Source organism: Camelus dromedarius, chromosome 2, assembly GCF_036321535.1.
Source record: "Camelus dromedarius isolate mCamDro1 chromosome 2, mCamDro1.pat, whole genome shotgun sequence".
NCBI classification, from domain to species: domain Eukaryota; kingdom Metazoa; phylum Chordata; class Mammalia; order Artiodactyla; family Camelidae; genus Camelus; species Camelus dromedarius.
In genome coordinates this window covers 50,818,834-50,837,991 of record NC_087437.1, presented here as the reverse complement: position 1 = coordinate 50,837,991, position 19,158 = coordinate 50,818,834, and the positions used below count along the sequence as shown (strand labels likewise).

Below are 19,158 nucleotides of genomic sequence, written 5' to 3'. Positions count from 1 at the left end.
TCTCGCAGCTGAAGTAGCTCTCCCCAAATAGGTTTAAATTCTTTTTCTGCTCATTGTGAGAGATGGGAACTGGTTGATTTTAATGAGTCTGGAAAGGAAGACTATCTCGTCAGAATTCAAGCACTTATTTCTTATTAGTGGGCACTAATGAGTATAATAAACTTAGATTCTGGAGTTTAACACATTGATGTTGTTAAAGACATGTGTATTTAATTCAAATTAGCAAAGGACAAAATAGTTTATTCTGTAGCACCCTGCTAGTAGTGGCGTGGCCAGGATTTGAGCCCAGTGAGGTTTGGCCCCAGAGTCTGCATTCCTGATCTCTACTGCTGTGGAGCACTGTGGATTCAGGGCTTCGTACCCTCCAGGCTGGGGTGATGTCGCAGAACCTCAGAGCAGGAAGCTCCAGGGGGTCATCAGCAAAGGTGTCGTCAGGAACTGAGGCCGCTGTTCTCTCCTTGCTGTCTGTCACCTGGTCTCTGGTCTCTGCTTCCCTCTCGTGTCTGTGCCATTCTGCTCATCTCTGCAGATTAACTCTATTCATTTATCAATGGGTATGAACTCAGAGGGCCATCCCCAGCCATTGTTTCTTTCCACATCCAGAGACAGTCGCTACTGACTCTCAGTCTCTGAATCTGTCTGTACAACTTCTTTCTCTGGAGAATCTGATTGGCCTGGCTCACAGGAAACTTCGACATTTCTGATCATATCAGCTGAGAGTTCAGAAATTGACTTGGTCTTGGAATGGGGGAGGAAATCCTCAGAGAAGAGGGCTTTAGACTGTGGAGATACCTCAAAACAAATGTAGTAACTTAGAAGGCACTGGCCTTATGTTTCCAACCTTTAGAATTAGTAGGGGTGTTAAATACTTGGGCAGCGCTGTGTTCGGTGTGCTGCTTCTTTCTTTGGCGCATATTCCAAGGCCCACTGCCCTTATGTGGCCACCTTGGTGCTTAGGCACCACAACTACTCAGGATACCAACTGGCAGTGAACAGATTTTTAGGAAGTGCCCCCAAGGAGCAAGGCACTGTGCCAGGCCTATAGCCCACAAGCTGTTGTGGGGAGAGCATTAGATGTGGAACCTGTGGACTGCCGAGCAACCCGCCAGCCCCTCAGCACCCAGCTGACAGAGGATCCAAGGAGCTTGGGGAGGAGGCCTGTGAACCACTGGCCTGGAGGAGAGTCCGAGGCCCAATCTGATAGTCATAGCAAGAGACAGTGCAAATAGTCACATGTTGGTCCCTGACTGGTTGTCAGTCCAGATAGTGCTGTAAGTTTGGAGGCTGAAGTTATTGTGAGCTTCAGTGATTCAAGAAAGCTTCATACTAGATGTATGACTTGAGCTGGATCCTAACGGAAGGAGAGGATTTAGGTAGGTGGAGAGGGGAAAGCTTTTCAACTGGGGTGGGGTAAGGGGAATGGCCGCTTTTGGTAACTGCGTTGGTCTTCATGTACTGGTTGTCCCGTTTATTCCACTCTTTGCTCAGTCCCTGGTCACTGAACATCCCCTGGACAACAGAGAAGCTTTGCCTTGAAAGAAGGAATGACCTCAAGCTAGAAGGCAGATCTGTGGTCTCACTTTTTATCCTTCTTCATATACATAGATCCTTTTCTGGGGGAAAGAGTCTGGAGAGGCTAGGGGACATGGAAATAATATTTAAAATGATATTACATAGCTACCATTTATTTTCTGTCTGTTTAGTGTCACATATTGTGCTTTATATATACTGTTGATTTAATTAAATTTAATTAGAAGTACAGTCCATTTTTATGGAGTAGAAATTTGAGGTTTGAATAGATTAAGAAGCTTGCCTAAGGTCATACTGAGTGGAAAGGTCAGAATTAGAAGTCAGGATTGGCTAGCTTCAAGGCCTATGGGTTGACACACAATTCAATTATTGAATGGAATATAAACCAGTAAATGATAGACATGTTATTAGTGGTTTTAAAAATCTTTCGAAAAATCCAGTGGAAGCTAAAATCATGTTTCCTGAGTATAAGTATTTTACCAGCCACTTGAAATACTCATTTATTAATAATCACTGTCTTCCAAAGGAAAACTGTCATTTAAAATCTGAAGATTTACTTTATAGTCCTTAAACATCCAAAGGTGATAAACATGTGACACTTAGACAAGAATAAGCCTTTGTCAAGGAAGAAATTTTGGGGAGTGCTGCCTTCTTGACACTTCCTGTGCTAAGCACCAGAGTCTTATGGAAAAAAGCTAATAAAATTATAGCCCCGATTATAATATAACAGTGAGGTAACAGCATCAGCGTACTCTCTTACTTATTATGGAACAGTCCCTATATTTAGAGGACTTTACTATGAGGGAGATTCAAAACATACAGGTGGACAAACTACAGGTGCCCCAAATGTTTGAGCACACTGGTCTTCCCTTATCTGATCCCAGATCCTGTCCAACCAGGTTTCAGTTTGTATGTCTGTTCTTTTAAACCTGTTATCAGATCAGTTTAAATTCATTTTAGCCCTATTCTTTTTCTATACCCAGGGAAGCTAGAATTAATTCAATCACCGAGGGGAAAGAGGTCTGTCTGCCTGTTCTCAGTATTTAACCTCTGATTTAAGACTAACCACATTTACTGAGACCCTGGCACCAGGCCAGGGGCTAGGATCGGGGTGTGAAGGAGCAGCCGTGACCCCTGCGGGAGGCCATAGGCTCTGTGAAAGCCAATACCTGGCCACCTCCCCTGCTGCAGCCCCAGCGTCCTGCACTGCTCCTCAGGTATACTGGGGGATTAGGGGAATGCGAGGTTCTCCTGGAGTTTACAGTCTGACAGGGAGGCAGATGTTAAGCCGTAAGCTATAGAAGGAAAAATTTTAGCCAGTCAGCCATCACTCCCCCGTTCCTCCCTCATCTCACGGGCTTCTCTCCTTGTGGTCTCCCGGCCTCACTGCTTCTCTGTCCTCCACGTGTGCTGCTTCGCTGTACACTTGGTGATTCAGTTGTGAAGCTCAACTCTTTTCCTCACTATCTCAAAACTTATGCACATAAAAGGTTAGAGGGTTCAGGAGAATTTTCTGAAGATGAGAAAGGAGGTGTTTGTAGTCTAGAAATACAGACACTTTGAAATGGAGCTGGAGGCATCACTGTGTTTAAAATGTCCTGTGGCCATTCCCAGCACCTGGGGGCTTCACAGGTTCTCCCTTCTCCATGTCACTGGCTCCTTCCCTCCCCTATGGCTCCCTTCTCTTTTTTCTCTCTCTTTTGTTTTTTCATTAAAAATTGTATTTATTTATTTTTGACAAATAAAATTGTATATATTTAAAGTGTACAATGTGATATATGTATACACTGTGAAATGATTACAGCAATCTAACAACATATCCATCACCTCCCATAGTTACTTTTTTGTTTGTTCATTTTTTTATAAAAAATTTGTATTGAGATGTAGTTGATTTACAATACTATATTAGTTTCAGATGTCTAACATAGTAATTCAAAGCTTTACAGATTATACTCCACTTAAAGTTATTCTTTCCCCTCTTTTTCTCCCCCCGCTGGTCAGAAAGGTCTGGTGCAGGACCTAGACTAGAAAGATGAGTGTCATGAACTCCCTCACCCCCATCCCTCTACTTTGCATTCCATTTTGTTTCTGTTGCATTATTTATCCCTCCAGCAACCAAAAGAAGCTTTGCTGACAAAGGAGGAAAAAAATCCCTCAGGCTGTGAAATGGGATTTAGACCTTGACATATGGTGCAGAAATGAGAAGGAAAATTCCACTCCTCAAACCTGGTTTGCCCTTCAGGTGTGGCGAGAGCATTTTCTCCTTCAGCTCCTTAGGAAGACCAAGCCAGATTTTAAAAAGAAAGATCATGTTCATCATTTTCTATGGCTTTGTGGTATAATCTAAAAAAGAAGCAGAAGAAATTACATGGTATTTCATAAGGGCGTTAAAAACTCTGTTTATAAAAGTAATATGTGGCTTGTATTTAAGATTAAAAGAGTCAATCATATCAGTTCTCCCCAAATTGATCTATAATTAAACACAACTCTAGTCATAAGTCTGTCAAGGTTTTTTTTGTTTTTTTTTTTGTAGAAATCAACCAGCTGATTTTAAAATTTATATTCAGTTAAAAGGTACTATAATAGGCAAAAAGAATTTCTACAAAGCAAAGTAATCAAGGCAGTGTGGTATTAGCAAAAGGACAGATACATATATCTGTGGACCAGAATAGAGAATCCAGACATAGTCCCACACAAATATGGCCAATTGATTTTTGACAAAGGTGTATAGGCAATTCAGTAGAGAAAAGTGTAAAGGCAATTTCCAGCAAAGTTGCTGGGACAATTGAGCCTCTATATTCAAAAAATAAACCTTCACCTATACCTCACCCCTTATACAAAAATTAACTCAAAGTGGATCATGGACCTAAATGGAAACCTATTAGAAATCTGTTAGAAACCATAGGAGGAAATCTTTGTGACCTGAGGTTGACACCAAAAGCAGGATTCATGGAGGAAAAATTTGATAAATTGGATTTCATTAAAATTAAAGATGTTTTCTCTGCAAAAAATACCGTGAGAGAATGAAAAGACAACTAACTGGGGGAAAAAATTACGAGTCACATATCTGACAAAAGACTTTTATCCAGAATACATAAAGAACTCTCAAACTCAATGATAAATAAAAAACAAACAACCCAATTTACAGATAGGCAAAAAAAATTGAATGGATACTTTATCAAAGAAGATATACAGATGGAAAATAAGCACAGGAAAATATGGTCAACATCAGTAATCATTGGGGAAATTGCTCACTTACTAGGGTGGTTAAAAAATGAGAATAAAGGGGGTGGGAAAGGATAAGTTGGGAGTTTGAGATTTGCAGAGACTAACTACTGTATATAAAATAGATAAACAACAGGTTTCTACTGTGAAGCACAGGGAACTATATTCAATATCTTGTAGTAACCTATAATGAAAAAGAATATGAAAAGGAATATATATGTGTATGTATGACTGAAACATTATGCTGTACACCAGAAATTGACACAACATTGTAAACGGCTATACTTCAATAAAAAACAAAATGAAACAAATGACAATAGCAAGTCATAGAATGAGAAGGGTCTGGATCTCAAACAGTGTTGGTGGGAGTGTAAAATGGTACAGCCACTTTGGCAGTAATAAATAAATAAATGGTTGGCAGTTTCTTATAAAGTTAAACATTCACTTATGCAACCCAGCAGTCCTACCCCAAGAGAAATGAAAACATATGGTCACACAAAAATAAGTAGTTAACGTTAACAGCAGCTTTATTCTTAATCACTAAAAACTGGAAACAACCCAAATGTCCCTCACCTGGGGAATGGATAAACAACTTGTGGCACATTTGTACGATGGAATATTCAACAATAAAAAGAAGTGAATTATTGATAGATACAGCAACATGAATAAATCTGAAATGCATATGCTAAGCTTAAGACGAAAGGCTCAAAAGGCACATATTAAATGATTCCATTTATATGACATAGGGAAAGGGTTAAACTATAGGGATGGAGTGGTTGTCATGGGTTAAGTTTGGGGAGGAGGTGGTTTGACTATAAAGGTATATGGGACTATTCCATGTCCTGATTGTGAGGATGGTTAAAGAACTCTGTGCATTTATCAAAACTCAGGCAACTATACACCAAAAAGAGAATTATACTGTATATCTGTTTAAAAAAATCTTAAAAAACAAAAACTACAGAAAAAAATATATGCTCATTGTCTAATATTTGGAAAAAACAGAAAAGTACAACAGAGAAAGTCTGCAATTTCATCTCCTGGCCAAGATCAGTTATCCTTTGAGCATATGTCCTAGTTTTCTTTTCTTTGGCATTTTTACATAGTAAAATCATATCAAAAAATGATATGATCTATCTCCCTTTATATACAGCATACATATTACATATATAATTATGGTTTTTAAAACTATATTATAAATTAAATTGTAATATCATATATTGTAAAACATTTTTATAAACAATAATTTAATGGATTTATAATTTTTTACTACATAGATGTACTGTAATTTATTTAAATATTCCCCTAATGTTGGGTGTATAGGTTGTTTCCAGTTTTTCAATGTCATTTTTTTTTAATGCAAGGACCATCTTTGTTCAGAAATCTTTGCATACATTTCATACACTTCAAACTGTTTCATTAAGGATAGAGTTCTAGAAAATGTTATCATTAGCTCAAAGAGTATGAGTACTAAGTTTTAAAATACATTGGTCATATTGCCTTCCAGAAAACTTACACCATTTTAGTGGCCTGTCAACAGATTATGTTTGTGTGTGGGGTTTCTTGATTTCACCAGATCTCTTTATCAGCATTGTGATCATCTGTTTCCTCGTATGTCAAATGGGGGAAATGACAGGGTTTTGCAGTAATGCATGTTAAGTGCATCGCACAATACCTGCAGTGTTGTTAGCCCTCTTTGGTAACATTATTTGAATTTTTGTTTGTTTGATAAAAATGGCATAATATTCATTTTAACTGAATTTTAAAAATTACTAGTGAACTAGAATGATTTTTAAAAACTTTATTTGCTGTTTGAACTTTTGCCCTATGACTTGTTCATGTGTTCTTTGGGACCAAGACATTTTTGTGTAGGTTTTTTTCTATGTCAAATATATTAAGTCTTTGTAAATTTTATAGCAGATTTAAAAAATTTTTTCAGTTTGCTATTCATTTTATAATTTTACTTTTGGTGACTTAACATATAAAGGTTTTAAGATTTTGGGTAGACAAATCTATAAATCTATTATTTTGTGATTTCTATTGCTTTTATACCCTTTAATAAAGAACAAATAGATAATCATCAATTTTATTCTAGTGTTTTAATGGTTTTATTTATTTATTTTTTTTACATTTGATTTTAAATCTCTATATGTTTTTGTCTGTGATAAGAGACTAAATTTTCACAGGAGCATTTTATTGAATATTCCTTTGTTAATTGGTGATGCCTCCTTCTTCACATATTAAGTTTAGGATTTATAGTCTGTTTCTGGGTCTTTCTGTTTACTCTTCTGTTTATTTTTATAACAGTTCCACATAGTTTGGATCATTATTGCTACCTAATATCTTTAAATATCTTCTAGGAGATACTCCTTTTTCCATCAATCATTTTGTTTAAAAACATTTTCTTAACCCTTTAGCCTTTCTTTAAAATTGAGGTATAGTCAGTTTACAATATTGTGTCAATTTCTGGTGTACAGCACTTCAGTCATACATGCATATACATATATTTGTTTTCATATTCTTTTTCACTGTAAGCTACTACAAAATATTGAATATATTTCCCTGTGCTGTAAGAACCCTTTAGCCTTTTTAATTCTTTCAAATAAACTATATAATTATCCTGTTAATCACCTCCATCACCACAAGTTTCCTTTAATTTTGAATAGAATTCTATAGGACTATAACTTAATTTGGTAAGAATTAACATTTTAAGATTTGAAATTTTTTTCCTTCTAGAAATATGTCTCATTCAAATATTTTATATTTGAGGTTTTTTGTTCTTTTCACATAGATCTAACACAGTCCTTTTTAAGGTTATTCCTTAGCACTTTGTGTTTTTTTTTTTTTTTATTGTTGTTGCTATTGTAAATGTAATCTTTTTTTCTTATCTTTTCACCAGTTATTGCTGGAGTATAAAATACTGATTGGGGATATTTACGTTGTAATCTGCTATTTTATAAAACCATGAAATCTGATACTTTTACAGTTCTCTTGTGTGTTTATGTGTGTGTGTGTGTGTGTGTGTGTGTGTGTGTTTAACACATAGATGCCCAGTAAATATTTGCTAAATAATGACTGACGGTCATGCCAAAGCTGAATAGTGATAACTCCTTCTGGCCATTTGTTTGTGGTAGTTTTACCTTTTATTTCCATTTCATGTTTTTGTGTAGTCAGAGCATCCAAAACGATGCTAAATATTTCAAAAGTATTATTAAAAAGAATTATGTGTTTAGCTTTGGGTTCATAGTACATGTAGGGTTTTATACTTGTTTCTGCTCAAGGCCTCTATTTTAAAAGCCACATTTTTATGTAATTTTTGATATTAGCTTAACATAAATAATTAAAAATACCCAATCATTATGTCCAAGTTATTTTGCACTGTTTAGGGGTTCCACCCCACACATGCATCTTATGTGCACTGAAGGCAATAAGAAGACTGTCTTATCTCATTTTGTAACTTAGTCATTTTACACTAACCGTTGGGGATAGCTTTTAATTGTGAAAATTTTAAGAAATCACGAAAATAGGGTAGTCTTACAGACCTTACTCATCACCTAGCTTCAACAACCATCAGCATTTTGCCGTAGTGGTCAATTATGTTTATAAATGTCAGGTAGTATTCTAAAAATATTATTGAGGAGCAAGTTGGAAACCTTTGAAACCTATGTATATGGAGTGAGTAACAAAGATAAAATAATTTAAAAAATATTTATGAATACATCTTTATTTTACCAATGAAAATAACCCATAATGTTTGTGTAAATTACAAATAGTATAGAAGGATGTGAAGTTAAAAGTTAAAGTCTCTCTGTCCCTCATTGACTCCAGTCCCACTCTCCAATGGGAACCACATATCCATTTAACACACTACCTGTAGAGGTCCCTCCACGTGTGTGTGTGTGTGTGTGTGTGTGTGTGTGTGTGTGTGTGTGTGTGTGTGTGTGTGTGTGTGTGTGTGTGTTTGTGTTTTATTTTTATGTTTTCCTTAATGGAGGCACTGGGGATTGAACCCAGGACCTCATGCACACCAACCACATGCTCTACCACTGAGCTATACCCCCCACCCCTGCCTCCACATGTATGTAATTAGAGGTGGCAAGCCCCTCCTCCTTGACCTATGGGGAATGAGGTGTCACTGCTCCCCTGTGAGAGGGGAAGCTCAGGGAGATGAGTGGGTCTGTAGACATTGTGGCCCCGTGGATAACTGCTAGGAGTGTAGTGGCAACACCACAAAGTCCTGTTACTCCCTTTACCCCCAGGCCAACTCTGGGGGAAAATCAGTTTAGTGTTCTCAGTAAATACACCTGGCCATTTGAGTGTTGACTTTTTTTTCAAAAGAAAACAAAGTCTAGTGTATACAAGGAAAAAATATCTCTTCCTTTAATATGACTTTGATGTTACTTCTGGTAAAATAATAATCCTGGTGATCTTCTGCTATGGATAATGCAAATCCTTCTTGAGCTTGTAGATTCTCTCTCATTTTGCCCTGATAGGTAGGGACAGGTGGATGGCTTCAGTTCATTCTGCAGGGTGATTATGGCCTTGTAGAATGAATATGGAAGTGTTCCTTCCTCTTCAATTTTTTGGAATAGATCAAGAAGGATAGGTGTTAGCTCTTCTTTATATGCTTGGTAGAATTCCCCTGTGAAGCTGTCCAGTCCTGGGCTTTTGTTTGATGAGAGCTTTTTTGATTACTAATTCAGTTTCACTACTAGTGATTGGTCTGCTCAGATTATGTTTCTTCCTGATTCAGTATTGGAAGGTTGTATTTTTCTATAAATTTGTCTATTTCTTTTAAGTTGTGTTGTCCAGTTTGTTGGCATATACTTGTTTATAGTATTACCTTATTTTTTGATCTGTGATATCAATTATTATTTCTCCTCTTGCATTTCTTATTTTGTTTACTTGGGTCCTCTGTCTTGTCTTCTTCGTGTGCCCGGCTAAAAGTTAATCAATTTCGTTTATCTTTTCAAAAACCCAGCTCTTGGTCTCATTGATCTTTTTCTCCTTCTTTTCCTTCTCCTTTTCCTTCTCCTCCTTCTTCTTCATCTCTGTTTTCTCTCTGATCTTTTTATTTCCTTCCTTCTGCTGATTTAGCGCTTTATTCTTCTTTTTCGAATTCCTTTTTGAGGTAGACCTGTCTGCTGTAAACTTCCCTCATAGAACTGCTTTTGCTGTGTCCCATAGATTTTGGAAAGTTATGTTTTTATTTTCACTTGTCTCAAGATATTTTCTGATTTCCTCTTTGATTTCTTCACTGACTCATTGGTTTTCTAGTAGCACATTTTTTAGTCTCCATGTGTTTGTGTTTTTCCCATTTTTCTTCCTGTAATTTATTTCTAGTTTCATACTATTGTGGCTGGAAAAAATGCTTGATATAATTTCTATTCTCTTAAATTTGTTGAGACCTATCCTGTTTTGTAGCCTAGTATGTGATCTATGCTGAAAAAATGTTCCATGTGCACTTGAAAAGAATGTGTATTCTACTGTTTTGGGTGAAATATTCTGTAGATACCTATTAAGTCCAACTGCTGTAATGTGCTATTTAAGAGTACTGTTTCCTTATTGATTTACTGTCTGGATGATCTGTCCACTGATGTGAGTGGAGTATTAAAGCTGTCTACTATTATTGTATTATTGTTAATTTCTCCCTTTATGTCTGTTGGTACTTTATATATTTAGGTGCTCCTATATTAGGTACATATATGTTAATGAGTGTGATATCCTCTTCTTGTATTGAACACACTTTTCCCTATTTAGAATCACAATATTGTACTTGCACCTGATCTTTGGAAGTTCATGAGATATGGGTGTGTGGGGTGGGTATAGCTCAGTAGTAGTGTGCATGCTTAGCATGCATGAGGTTCTGGGTTCAATCAATCAATAAATATTTCAAGGTCTGTAACCTTACCATTTGCTCTGCCAACGTATGTTGCCTGCCTAGGTAGTGACTTCTAGTTGTGGCAGTGTAGATTTTATTCTTGGCAGCCTGGAGAGATTGGAAAAGAGAGAGAGGTGAGAAGTCCCCTGGAATGAGAACTGTGACCTGGATTGAATGTTCTTAAGAGCCTCCTTTAAAAAATATATCCCTGTCTATTATTTTATTTTAAATATCTAGTGGCCTGATGTATGTCTCATGATGTAATTTCTCTAAAAAAGAAAAAGCATTCTGATTCTCATCAACTTTAGGATTTTCCCCTCTACCTGACATCCTCATCCCCCAGTTTCCCAAGAAGGAGATCTCATAATCTGTTGGGCATGTAATCCTGTGAACACTAGCCAATCCAAAGGATAAACTCTCAGCAATAACATGTCCTTGAGTGAACTTCAGAGAGATAAGCCAGGAGAAAGGATTAAACACATTTATGTAAGTGCAGTGCTGAAAGAGGAAGGGGGAGAGAGCAAAGGGGTACCGTTCCTGGAATCCAATGGCCTCCTGGTGTACAAGGTGTGGGCAGCAAGACCCTAGATACTTACCTTACACCTCCGTGCGGATCACAGAGGCAGAGATGAGGGCTTACCACCGTTTCCTAGGAAGTTGCATCAGGCTAGAATATATGGCAGAAAAAGGTACTGTGAGAGCAATGATGCGTTTCCCTTATGTATGTTTTGTTATTCATTCTCAGCAGAATAATAGTTTAACTAACCAATTTTTCCCACATTTAAAAAGTTACTTTACAATACTGTCTAAAGTTTGCTAAGGAGTTTAAAAAGGGCTTTTTAAATTTAAAGCATTAATTAGGTATTAACAATATTGTAGGTGATTTATTGAAAAATTCATATTAAAGAGATGACCAAATATTATGAAAAAATCAGTCTGTAAGATGAATTATGTAAGTATGAACCCATTTTAAAAGCATATATGTCTATACATACATATGTATGTACTGACTACCATACACCAATAAGATAACTGTTTAATTTGGGGTGAAGGAATGGTGAGGAGTTTTACTTTTTGTATTGTTATTGTATTTTTTATTTTAAAAAAGACAACCAATGTACATTGCTTTTGTAAAATGAAAATGACAAGATTATGAGATTCATGTTCCTAAAGAAAAGTGTTAAATCTGAAATGCTAAGACTTCATGTTAGACACATGAGCTGATTACAGACTGATCATTTAAGAGCAGAAAAAAGAAAACCGCTTCCCTTCAGTGGGCTGGGTGACAGGGAACAGCATTTCCAAGTATGCTTTACATGTACTTGGGAGCCAGTAAGACAGATGCTGTAAGAGCTGAAACAACTACCTGTTTTTAAGACTGCTTCTTTCATGGATGGACTTACTGATGCACTCCCATCTGTTCCCCCATTGTTTTCTTTTTTTTTTTTTGCCTTGCAAATGTTTATAATATATTTATTCCCCCTTGGATCACAGGCTAGGAAAGGTGATTAAAGCTAATGTGTTTGTCTCTTTCATTACTCTTTATCTATACTTGGAACCTGTTTCTTCAGGGGAGGGGAATTACTGGATAGAGAGGTTTGCTTTTAAAATAAATTCATCATTGTTGCAGTATACTTTCTGGTTGAGATATGATTCATGTTTATACTATATTCTACCACATATACTTGTATAGTATATAATAAAAATACTATATTATCAAAGACAAGGACTACTATGTATTTGCTCCTTAAGAAAGACCAGCTTGTTAATCAGGTTTAGCTTTTCATTCATTCTTAAAACACACAGATGCTCACCTGTGTGTGCACACAGATCCTTACAGGGCTTGAATTCAGGTGTAAATTATGGCCCTAATTTTACTCAAGTTAAATCATAAGAGCTTTACAGTTTTGTTAATAGTGAGGCAAGAAGGTAATTTGAAAGATAAATATGAAAAATTCCTGACTCCTAAACTTACAGCATTACGTATTTGTTGCTTTTCCTTTTCCCCCCACTATTAAAGGGTTATCAAATGTTTGCCTAATGCTTTGGCTGTTGGTCATTTTATTCTGTGATTCAAGACAACAACAAAAGTTTGAGTATCTTAATGCAAGTTTTATGAGTGTCTAAATGGCCTTTCTGACATTACTGCAATCTTACATTCATGGGACGCTATCGGTCGTCTTGGTATAATACTGATTTCTTGAAGTTAAGGGAATGAAACTCAAGAGATGACACACTGATTAAAATATATGCTAATCAAGACCCGTATTTTATTTATTGGTTGGGGGTCAGGGAGACCAGCAGTTGGTTTGCTTTTTCACTATCTCCCTCCTTTTTAAAAAAAAGAATAAAATGTACTTAAAATATTAAAATGAATACATGCCTTAGATTCAGGTAACACTGACTGCTGTAACAACTCCTGAATTTCATTAGATTAATACACTTCAATACAATGTCTTTGGTCAGAGTGTTTGAGGGACCCTGCCTACTTCTGTCTTGTGGGTCTGCCATCCCCTAGTCTCAGAGTTGTCACCTTGCAGCCTGCAAGTGAAATAGTGGTAAAGACTAGCCTATTTCTGAAATACTCCAGCTCATCATTTTTGCTCTTTTCCAATTGGCATTCACTAGTCACATGGCCATAGCTGGAGGTTAGGGGGTTGAGTGGGAGATGGAGTTTCCAGCCAGGCAGCTGCCTTCCGATGGTAATGCTACTGTTTAGAAGAGGAACTGTGAATTTTGGGTGGGCAGCTAGCCATCTCTGCCTCAACTGCTCATTGCAAAAAACATTCAAATATGTAAGTCCCTCTATACACACATATATGTAAACATAACATAAATGATAACATTCTGTTCTGTATCTTGATTTGTTTATTTTTTAAAAACTTAATATATTTTGAACATTTTTATGGTCAGTTCATATAGATCTATCTAATTATATTTAGTGACTCCCTGGAATTCTATTGTATGGCTGTATCATCCTTTATTTAACCAATCCCTTATTAATGGACCTTTGCATTAGAAGAACAATAGTATAATAAACATCTTAGTACTCACTTATCTTGCATTTGTGTTACTATTTCCTTAGGTTAAATACCTAGATATAGGATTTCTTGGTCAGAAGACTGTCCAAGAAATGTCTGATATTTAACATTTGACAGATATTTCCAAATGGATCAACATTTTTAAAAAAGTACCTATTTATCCTTTAGAAAATCTGCCTACACTCTTACCAACTCTATATGTTATTTGCCTTTAAAATAATTGCCAACCCATCAGCAGAAAAAAATCTCATTCTGTTTTAATTTATATTTATTTATTAATGAGGTTAAACATTTTATGTATATTCATTGGCTGCATTTCTTCTGTGAATTGTCTGTTCTCAGTCTATGCCTGACATATTAGTTTCCTGTAGCTGCTGTAACAAATCACCACAAACTTGATGGTTTAAAACAAGAGCAATTTATTTTCTCATAGTTCTGGAGGCCAGAAGTCCAAAATCAAGGTGTTGCCTCTAGAGGCTCTAGGAGAAATTCAGTTTCTGCTCTCTTCCAGCCTCTAATGGCTTCAGTCATTTCTCCAGTCATTTCAGGTTTGTGGCTGCTTCATTCCAGTCTCTGCCTCTGTCTTCACATGGTCTTCTCTGTTTTTCTCTCATATGTGATTGCATTCAGGGCCCACAGGCATAATTCAGAATAGGCTTTTCCTCTCAAGAGCCTTAATCACATCTGCAAAGACCCTTTTTCCAAATAAGATAATATTCACAGGTATTAGGGATTAAAATATGGCCATTTTTTTTTTAAGGGGAGGAGCGTAACGTCCAGCCCACTATACCTATTTCTTATTAATTTTATTAATTTGTAAGAGCTCTCTTTATTCTAGGGAGATAAGCCTTTTATCAGCCACAGGTGCTGTAAAATTTCCAGTTTGTTACATGTCTTTGGAGTTTGTTAAAGGTATGTTTTCCCTGCCAAAGTAGTTTTAAACTTGTTAACTCTATCAGTCTTTTCTTCCTGGGATTCCTTTGAAAAGGCTGTTCCAATTCCAAGATTATAAAAATGCTCTCCCATATTTTAGTATTTTTTTCATTTCATTATTTAATGTGACTCATGTTTATTTTGATGCAAGAAGTGAAGTTTGGATACAACTTAAAGTTTTTGACAATAATAAAATACCTTTACATAGCACCTACCACATACAGAGAATTTTTCTTAAGTTTTCCAGCTGCATTAACTCAGTTCTTACAACAACTATACCAAGTGGATGTATTGTAATTTCCCTCATTTTCAGATCAGGAAATTAAGGCATGGGGAAGTTAATCGACTTGTTTGAGATTATTCTGCTGTAAGTGGCGGAGCCAGGATTTGAACTCAGGCATTATGGCACCAGAGGTCATGTTCTTAATTACCACACTTGTCCTATTATGGCCAGCTCTGTTACCCAAAACTATTTGTTGAGTACAGGTATCCCCTGCCTTTTGAAAGTTCGCTTTGGCCATTTTGTTTTTATGAAAGATCTACATTAGTACTTGTTTTCACTAACCAAAAGAAATCCAAAGAGGAGTTTTGTTTTTAGGAAAAAAAGGCAGAGAGTGAAAATAGTGTCCAGCATTTGTTTTGTAGTGAGCCTTTGTAGAGGCAGTGCACACATGTGCCCAGTAGGTAATAAGTGTTCAATAAATGGTAGTATTAATCCTCACAACATCCCTCTAAGAGGAGGTATTATTCATTATTATCCATTTCCATTTTCCAGAGGGAGAACCTGAAGATGGAGGGGCTGGTTTGTGGCAGAGCTGGGGTGCAAGTCTAGTTCTTTTCATTCTGCTTCTGCAGTACTTCAATGAATGAATAAATCGAGAGGAACGAAGGAATGTTTAGCCAGAGCATCTATGGCTTTTTCTTAAACAAAAATAAAATCTTTTATCCATCATATTGCTAAAATGTCTAAAATCCTACCATTTTGATTCCTTTGTATTAAGATATTTTTCCTTCTAAGAGCTTTACGAAGAAATGAAAGTGTAGAAACATTTGGAAGAATGCCATGTTAAATGATTAGTCACATCAAGTCTCTCATCTCATCATATTGTACCATATGATGTTATTTTGCCCAAGACGTTACTTCCAGCTGATAGACTTGACTGAACCCCTGGCTGGGAGTAATCTGAGTGAGGAGGGAATAGGCCTTAAGGGCCCACACTGAGCAGTGAGATAGGGCTTGGGGGTGCTGGAAGGAGAGGCAAACAGGTGCTCAAAGCAGGGCTGGCTTGTTTCCCAGGATGCTGATCCTAAAACAGCACAGAAGGAAATGCTGGGCCAAAAGTTTATACCATCTAGGCTTCAGTTTCAGAAATGCTTTGCACACATGTAGATGATTATTTTTATTTAATGATAAGAGAAGCTCTAGTGGACAACCCAAATAAAAACTTTTTTTGTTAACTGAGCTGCATTTTTGTAAGCAACAGGAAAGGAACAAGAATAGTCTAAATAACCTTGGACTTCGACATGTGCTTGCTTCTCTGTGGAATTAACCGCATCAGACGAGTTGGTTAGAAATGCAGGCTCTGGCCCCACCCCAGGGCTACTAAATCAGAATCTGCATTTTAAAGCACAGGTGATTGATATGTCATTATAATTTGAGAAGCACTGCTGTAGGGCAGTATTTATTAAAATGCAAGTCGGGGCACTTTGAAATCTAGTGCTAAAACTTGAGAGCCTTAGCGGAGGAAGGGAGTCTGTATTTTCACAGATTTTCTTAATTTCCTCTAGGGCTTTGCTTTTTATTCAGTATACCCCAAGTAGCAGAGCTGGTTTCATCTTTCCTGGAGTTATGAAGGGCTACAGGAGAATGTCATCTCCAGCTATTGTTACTAAGGAAACTGTAGAAACTTCCACCTCGGTGCAGTGCTTGTCTTGTACAATGTGATACGTCAGCAGGAGTGAAGAAGCTTAGTTTTTTGTTTTTTGTTTTTTTGTAATGGAAAAAAAAAAGAAGAAAAGGGATTTGGATAAGTATTCAGAAACAGAAATCCTTATGCCTAGTAATATCTCATCACTTCTCAAAGCAATTTTAAATAGGCATTTGCAGAGCCTGGGGCAAGAGTACACGTGGAGGTCCACACGCCTCCATTTGTGCTGTTTGTCCATTTGTACTGTTCTGTCTTTCTATTTGACAAACATACCCCCATTAGAACAAGATTTAAAATACATATAAAAGTGTGGTTTTTTATATGACTAAAAATCAGAAAATAGCAGATGACTAAGTTGAGTTATTGCCTGTGCCTGAGTGTTGTGTTGATGCGCCAGTGAAATTGGATGAATAATAAAGATATCCATAATCCATAAGTCGTAAATTAATCCACAAAATTTTTTTCTCATCTTCATATCAGCAAAAGCACTATGTTGTTATAACTGAGATGTTCACATAATTTGAGCTCCGCTGAGAACAGTGATTTAAAGGAAATGTGGTCTAAGTAAAATGTAATAGTGTATAGGGAGTTTAAATTTTGAATATATTTGCATCATGAATTGGAAGGAAAAAAAGTTAGAATGTTGATGCTTGGTAGTCCTGGGCATATTTCATTATATAAGAATCTACAGCACTCATGCCTTGTGAGAGGAAGGATTTGATAAGATAATTAATTTGTCTTTTCTCTTACCTAAGCACTTCCTCTGCTCCAATCCTCACCGCTCAAATCCTCCCAGCACTCTGAAGCATTGTCTGTCCCTGATATCAGCATTGGCACAGCCCACAAGCCGTCGTAGCATTTGGATGCAGCTCATCTTTTCTTTTGAGGATGTAGACCAAGGGATGTGGAGAAGTGTTTCCTTGGGGCCCCAATGGTGTTGAGAGTCACTGTTAATGCTGCGGTGTGTTTTTCTGGTGCTGAGCTGTGGGTCATGGGGACAGAGGCACCCAAGTGATCTTTTAACACATACGTTTATAGGAGGGAGGGAAGTACAGGGCCTGGGGCAGGGGTCACAAAGAAACTTCTGGAGTGATGGAAATGTTCCATATCTTGATCTGTTTAATGATCACAGTAGTGTATGTGGTTGTCAAAATTCATGAAACTGTACACTTAATATTAGTGCATTGTACTTCTTGTAAATTATACTTCAATAAAGTCCTGTTAGCATAAAAAATAAAGGCTACCAGAACATACTATTCCTTTCTTATGCCCGCACCCATGTGCACAAACACACCACAGGCTTTCTTCTTTCTGTTTTGAACCTGGCTGCAATCTCACCATGTGTATGGTTTTTATGTTTATTTTATTTTATCTTAAGTATTTTCCTATGGACATCATATTCATAATTATATAATGATTGCTTTCATTTTTTTCACCTTTATAATTAATGTTCCAACATACATTTTTATGTATAAAGTTTTTATTTTATTATTTTCTCAGGATACATTTCCAAATACAGGAAAAATTAGTAAAAGATATGAAGATTTTGATGAAACTGTGTCTTGATACTCTGTATCATAATGGTTAAGACACTGGGTGTTTAGAGTAAGCTGGGTTCAAATTCTAGCTCTGCCTGACCTTGGACCAGCTATTGTGAATCTAGTTTCATATTGCTCTTAGAGTTATTTTGAGTATTAAATAAGATGATGTACACAAAAGATTTGTTATGAAGTCTACACAATATTTGGTAAAATATTGTGAAGCTACTTTCTAAAATGACACTACCAGGTTCACTCCCCAGGGTTGTGCAGAAGTACTAGTTTTGAACATAACCCCAGCACTATGTGTTAATTTATGGATGAAATGAGAAATTCTGTTGCTGTTTTGACTACATGATTTAACTACTAGGAAGGTGAACATTTTTTAGTGTTCTTGATTTTTAAAATCTTCTAAATTTCTCCTTAAAAAATTCTTCCATCTGCTTTTCAGATGCCTCTTATTCATTGTTAATTTATGAACAAGTCTTCAAGACTAACTCTTATGGTTGAGGTTAAGCATTGCAATAGCACAGGACCCAGAAAAAGAAGGAAAATGGGTTTGCGTTCTTTCTGACTTGGCCAATAAGAAAAAGAAGTTATACACAGGGTGACCCCATGGGGTAGCTTTTCGTACCAGCCTAGCAACTGATTTCTCAGAGCCTCTGGTCCACAGATGTTTTCTCAGCAGTCAAGTCTGGTCTAGTTGTGGGGGTGAAAGGGCTGGAGGGGCTGAAGGAAGTTCCTTTTAGTGCTAAGATGCGTTCCTTCACTGTCATTATCTAACTAATTAAACTAGTTAGTCAGCAAGGTACCTTATTAGGGCTGGCTTGCAGCGGGTGCTCTCATTAATGTCATGAGCAGAGATGTGCGCCACAGTGGCTAAGAGTGGAGATCCTGGTCCTGTTCCTAGTTCAGCTAACGGTCAACCCTTCCATCCTTTCTACCCACCCAATTCTCTGGGCAAAGTAGTAATGTAGCAGTGGCTGTCAAACTCAGGTCTGCCTTCCCTCTTGGGCCAGACCATACTTTTCCCCTTCATATTAATTAATTAATTAATTAATTAATTAACTTACTTACTTACTTAT

The 19,158-nt window shown here is 36.8% G+C and overlaps 1 protein-coding gene and 1 non-coding gene across 13 annotated transcripts in view; one reads left to right on the top strand and one right to left on the bottom strand.

Annotated features, from left to right (window-relative positions):
* MCF2L2 (MCF.2 cell line derived transforming sequence-like 2) overlaps positions 1-19,158 on the top strand; it is a 210,608-nt gene that overhangs the window by 11,214 nt on the left and 180,236 nt on the right. The window lies entirely within an intron of this gene.
* On the bottom strand, positions 8,742-8,813 carry TRNAT-GGU (transfer RNA threonine (anticodon GGU)). Its single transcript has one exon. It is a non-coding gene; the product is annotated as a tRNA-Thr (tRNA).